At 38.7% G+C, this 6415-nt stretch overlaps 1 long non-coding RNA gene across 17 annotated transcripts; it reads left to right on the plus strand.

Annotated features, from left to right (window-relative positions):
• The first annotated feature begins 252 nt into the window (after nt 1-252).
• On the plus strand, nt 253-5986 carry LOC127345717 (uncharacterized). 17 transcript variants are annotated; one of them, XR_007878884.2, is made up of 8 exons: nt 256-622; nt 755-1909; nt 2548-2588; nt 2997-3138; nt 3279-4477; nt 4882-4961; nt 5098-5147; nt 5764-5986. It is a non-coding gene; the product is annotated as an uncharacterized lncRNA (long non-coding RNA). The 17 variants fall into 17 exon arrangements; XR_007878879.2 differs by lacking the exon at nt 5098-5147 and having other exon boundaries at nt 258-622; nt 3279-3768; nt 4045-4145; nt 4295-4961; XR_007878887.2 differs by having other exon boundaries at nt 259-622; nt 3279-4145.
• The last annotated feature ends 429 nt before the right edge of the window (nt 5987-6415 follow it).

The following is a 6415-nucleotide window of genomic DNA, read 5'->3' on the forward strand; positions in this document are numbered from 1 at the left end:
TGTCATGTGTGTACTTTAATCCTCCGAGAATCATGTGTGCACATTTGATCATCGTGGTGTGGCACACGTAAAGAGTCCGATCATCGTGGTGTGGCACGTGGTGTGGCACATTTGATCATCTTGGTGCACATGTGTTGTGTGGACAGCATTTGTTATCCAGGGGTATATATGATGCCCCCCCACGGGGGCCTCACAGAGATTAGAGCCTCTCAGCCATTGATCTTACCTCAGTGAATCTGGGCCGTCCGTTGTTTTTACCGCGCCGGTATAAAAGAGGTTCCCGAGGAAACCCTAGCCGCATTCGCGCCCTCCCTTGGCGTGCTGCTCGCGAGAGGCGGCTGGCGGCTGGCGCCGCTCCGCCTTCCTGGCTGGCCGCCCTGTCCTCCCCTCCCCTCGCGCCCCATCCTCCGGCTCCTCCTATGGGCCAGCGCCGCTGCCTCCCCGCCTCCTCCCCGCCGCCTTTTCCATCCTGCTACAGCAACAGAGGAGACGCGGGTCTCCACGACGGCCACCATGGCACAGCGGGGCGGGGCTTGGGGAAGGGCTGGCCTAGAGGAGGAGCAAGGTGGAGGAGGACCTTCATGACGTGGCCATGCCTTCTCCTCCCAGCTCGGCCAAATTGGTGAGTTTTTTGGGCGGATTTTGGTTGTTCTTTCCACGATTCCTTGTCCTGTTCTTGATACGATTTGTATTGTATTGGTTTGTGATTTGTTCCTTTCTGCTAAAAATGCTATTCTATGTTTGTGCGTGTTAGGACTGCTGAGATCTGTGGGCAGAGCTATGAATTAGACCACCTATGTTGAAATTTCTCAGATCTTGAGTTTTCTCACGTATGTGCTACTCCAGTCCGTGTGCAGTTTGGTAGATGGAATTAAAGTGCAGATGACGGCGGAGCAGGAAGCCTTCCACTCCTACAGGATTACCAAGAATTTTCTTTTCACCCAATTTATATCATGGGTTCTATACTTCTATTATCTATTGGAATTATTTTTACTCTAATAGCTTCTGGTGGTTTGTATGTACGAGGTTTGCCTACGAAATAACACTGACCATACTACAGTATCTTCGTATATAAGTGCCTACGAAATAACACCGACCATAAAGGCATGTTGCCATTGGAAACAAAATGTATACTCTATTTTTGACTTTGGTCGACTGAAATCATGGCTTAGAAATCAACATCACAGCCTCTTGGACACATAAGATATGTGTTCTCGCTGATGTTTTCAGGTCAAATTCATTCACCCTGATGCTTCATGTGATTTACTTATGTCCCTAATGCTACGAATTCTGAATCCAACACATGTCTACCAAATATTCTTAATTTAGTCTCCTTAATTAGGTTTGTATGTACTGAATATACTGCAGCTAGAGGAAAACTTTTCCTAGAAAACTGAAAGACTCATGCAAGATGTTAAAATAATCTTAGCTTTATCTTTTGGGTAATATCAGTACCACTTCAGTGATAATCTTACTTTTAACTACACGTATACTATTAATAGTTCTGAGCTAACTAAGATGTTGTACAAGCCCGAGGCAACCTTGTTTGCAAAGATCATAATTTCCGATATAGTAGTATGGAACTATTAGCATCTAAATGAAGGTAGTGTCATTTAAATGAAGCCAGCGTGAGTGTCAACAAGTGATGTAATATCAATAATTTTGCACTCTCTTCTTTGCCTAACTTCAGCTCTTTTTGGAAGAAATAACTTACCTATTTCTTATTCTTTAGTATGTATCTCGCACTCAAGGCACTGGATTCTGGGTTGCTTGCCAAGATGATTGGCATAGCATGACTCCTGTCAGAGGTGTTTTGCTTCTACTCCTGGATTTATGCTGCAAAGCTGTTGATAAAGCTACTATATAAGAAAACTGCACAACAAATACATCTAGAGAGCGAGAGATACAGGTATATGACTGCAGTTCTGTATTTCTACTCTTTTGTGCCATGGAGATAGATCATTGTTCAATATCTAAGAAAGATGTTTGTTACTGATGCAAGCTTATATTTCATGAATTCAAACTAATTCTTTGACTATTTGTGGTGCCTGCTAATTATTCTATGTGGAAGTTGCTAATTGTTTGATCCAGAACATTTACCTCTTATGTGAACAAAATTATTTATCTACTATTTGTTGCACATAAGCCATTATTATTTGGTTGGGCTTGCTGAATGTGATATTCCACATGGTAAATAATGAATATGGTGTAGCAAAGTTTTACTTTGAAATACGCACTTGCAGATTCACACATATGTTAATATTGTGCAAAGGATGCTGCGAGGCAACAGTTAGTTGAAGCGTACACAAATTTCTAATCGCAGCTGACCATTTTCTTCACTTGATTTAGTAGTCTCCAGGTCATAAAAGATTTAGTTGCTTTTTGCCTCCCTTCACGTTGCGTTGTCGGTGCAATTACCTCAAGGCGACTGTTATTTTGTTTGGTTGAAACAAGTTGTTGCTAATTTTGCCTGCTGTTATGTATTTGCATCGGCTTCTAACCTTGATGTTGCTAAAGAGAATTCTTTGTCGTTTCTTATATATGCAGGCTGGTTTAAACAATGTATAATGGTTTGTGCCAGTCCACAGGTGTATTCTTCACGTCCAAAGAATCTCATTTATATGTTCTATTATGTGTGGCACAAGAATTAAAGGTTACTAGGTGATGAAGTTTTTTATTTTAGCCTTATCTTCTGCTGCCTCATTAGAGATTCCGTGTTTTAGCCTGTAGTAGGAAACACCATATGAAACTTGGCAATTTTTTTTGTTTTGTTGATACTACTGCAAAGAAGCTTTGTTGTCCGCCCAAGAAAGATGATCAGTAAAAATTAGTGAGTGGTTCACAGTGTAGTTACCAGAAAACTAATTGGCATATCTATAGTGTATTGGTTTCACCAGATATGTTGGATTCCTATATGTGTTTGTGTTTTTCTGGACGTTTTGATATATGTGTGCCTAAGGATTATCTCTAAGATATAAGTTTATATGCATGTTCAGGACCCCTGAGCTCACGAGATTGAGGTGGCAAGGTCAGATCTCCCTCTTTTCCATGAAATTGACCCGAAGGACCCATTGAAAGCATTGGAAATTTGAACAATGTACTGCATGGTTTAATTATCCAGAAGGCAAGGTCTTCTTGGTATATTTCATTCCAAATTTCTAATTTGAACAGATATATTTCTTGCCAAATTTTATCTATTTTGAAGACCAAAATGCACCAGATAATTGCTTTCAATATATTGCCTTGTAATAAATACTAAGGGAAGAACAACGTACCAGGCGATGATGCAAGGATTGACATCTGCTTGGTAGCTCTGTAGATTGGTTGCCCTTTATTCATTCTTTGCGGCTCTCCTTTTGCCGCCATCTACTTCCACCGAGGCATTCCTCTTCATTCTATAACAAGATGGTGTTCTCTAGCGAGGAAGATGTGCCCTGGCTGCTGCTTCACATGTCAACATGTGTGTCCTTCACTGGCAGCTGATGTTTCTCTGTTGTCTCCCAGTACCATATGTTCGCTTTATATGTGTGATCTTCACTGGCAGATGAGGCTTCCCTATTGTCGTTCTTCAAGTGCTCCGTTTATGCGCCCAATACGTATGCTGCCCGTAACACATGTCCATTAGTTAGTTAAAAGTCTACGCTTACTTTGGTAAACAGGAAAGTAAAATTGAGACATAAATGGCTTACCATCTTTATTCTAGAATGTAGAATGTGGTTTGGAACTGCATCCATCTGAAAGTTAAGCCACGCACACAATGCTTCACAGGTACAGGAAACAATTATTGAATTAAGAGTCTGGTTTAGGAATACAAGCAAAATTCTACATTGATTCTTTGGTTTATATACTTTTCTATAAAGTAGTGTCAGAAAATGCGTCTATTCAACTTTCCTGTCCTTTTCCGTAATAATCATGTTATTCTTTAGAATATAAATTATTGTCGACTCAGTTTCTACCCAGCCTAATTAAGATGCATGAAATCCATTAGTGTTGTATTTCATTTGCATAGCATGATTTGAGCACATCAATATTATGTGATTCCAGACTCCAGGAGATCCTTGGCTGCGAATGTGTTCTGACTTCAGATTTCTTAGAGTTGGTTTCTCAGCGCTTACCTAAACGACATATCATATCTTCATTAATAGGTTAGATTCTCGCTGTGTTCCTCTTTCCATTTTCAACTACTGAATTTACTGCATATGGTAGTGCTAATTAACACCTCTAGATTTTTTTGATGGTAAAATATTTGTTCCCGCATTAATTCCCTTTGTTCTACCAACTGTTGTCCATGCAGATCTAGGATTGCAGTGCTAGCAGATAGGCCTAACTTCACACATTATGGTGTTTTTGGCAAAATGGCCAGCATAGCTAATGTAGCTCTTTCCCCAGTATTCTTCATTGCCAATCTTTAAGCCCTTGTGGCTTGAGATTTTATCCATATATTTATTTAAAGGATGAGGTGCAGAAGCAGCAGTAGGTAATTCTATGGTAACCATCGCACAATAATATACCTATAATCTTTTTAATGGGTACAATATAAAAATATGACCCTTTGATCTCCATATGGGTAAAGTTATTCAGTTTTGAGTTTTAGTATGCAGCCACTATTTCAGTTCGAGATTTTATCCATATATTTATTTAAATGAAGAAGTGCAGAAGCAGTTGTTAATTCTATAGTAACCATTGCACAGTAATGTACCTATAATCTTTTTAATGGGTACACTGCGAAATTATGAATCTTTGATCTCCGTATGGGTGAAGTTATTCAACTTTGAGTTTTCGTATGCAGCAGCTATTTCAGTTTGAGTGGTTTGGCTAGATGGGACATTGAGTTCACATTGTTGTAACTATTTGAGTTTGAGTGTGCACTTTTGTTGACAGGCAATTGGACAAGTACCTGACTGTTGTTGGACCGACCGCACCTGATTGGGTCCTGTCCGGAAGCACCACCCCTTTTAGAGGTGAGATACTCATCTTTAGAACGGAGAAACGGCAAAAGACCAAACACATCAAAGCATGCTTAATACATGTGAATTAGATTGTTGCTGAGCAATTGGGGAGAGGGAGAGAGCTTACATGTTATGTCGTTTGTGCTAGGCTGCCTTGGACTAAACAAGGTTTGTGGGAATAAGGAAAATAAAAATGAGGTATCTATTAAACCACGGACAATCTTTTTGTTTATAGTTTGTCATACTTTAAGAATTTTCTTTAGAATTATTTTTGTAGTCGGGCATATATGGAAAAATACACCATATGGCGCGATATATTCTCAAAGCCCGAATAGTAGATGTTATATGCATTGTAGCTCAATTAAATGGTAGGGAGATTTTAACTAGCTGCCCTAATTTATTAGCATTCATGGTTAGGTTGCATTGATACTAAGCATCATGTACCTATTTTAGGCTATAAGTGGATCGTTCGTATGAAAATCTTTCAATACTTATTTGATATATTCAAGAGAAACGTTGCTGAACATTTAAATATAAAACTTCTATTCGTCCTGAAGTAGTTTGTATAGATAAGTAGATAGTGTGAAAATCTGACTTATTGAAAAGTAATATTTAAAGTGTTATGTTTTGAAGAAATAAAGTGCAGCTCATTAATCTGTGTTTTGAGTCTGGGAAGCAAAGTTAAATGTGTATAATTTCCATGTACTGCAATTTGAATATTTGATGCTTATGTTCATTTGAATATTATGGTATGGTTTCATCTTTAATGGTCTGCTAGCGTACTTACAAAAATGTACTTTTTTAAATGATGCAGGGTTAGCTTAGTTGGCAATCCACAACAATGAAGCTTCAGATACTTATTCTAAACAGGTTAATTATATTGAAGTTTGGACATACCAGAGATCAACCGGCGAGAAGCATGTAACCAAAGAATCAGCCTAGAATCAAGTATTTTGTCCAGGACCTGCAATGGAAAATATAAGACACTTATCTAGCACTGTATTCTATGTTAGCTCGAAGGAAAAACACTTAGTTAATATCGAGAACTGCTTTTTCGCAAAAAAAAAAACAAAAATATGGAGTACCGCTGGACTACCGTAATATCGACGTTCAACAATCTCTTTATAATGGTAAAAAGTACCTCTCTTGGTTTCCTATCATGCCTACTACAAAGGGATATTAATGTTTTCATATACTGTTGAGTTCATACTACACTGTATGCTTGTAAGTGCATATCAGTACAGTTAACTGGCGCTTCCTATCACCCAACAGTGGATACTTGATTGTACTTACATATATTTTTTTTGACAGAAATTGTACTTACATATAGGTTCTTTTTTAAACACAGAACTTCTGATAATCAAATGTGCATGTCCGGGTTTGAGTGAAACTGGTAAATGACAGCGTTCTTGCTCTATATTGATGAGGACTATTGTTTTAAAAAGAATTTAAGGGTCGTGCAACTT

The sequence above is a fragment of the Lolium perenne genome, chromosome 3 (assembly GCF_019359855.2).
Source record: "Lolium perenne isolate Kyuss_39 chromosome 3, Kyuss_2.0, whole genome shotgun sequence".
Taxonomy (NCBI): domain Eukaryota; kingdom Viridiplantae; phylum Streptophyta; class Magnoliopsida; order Poales; family Poaceae; genus Lolium; species Lolium perenne.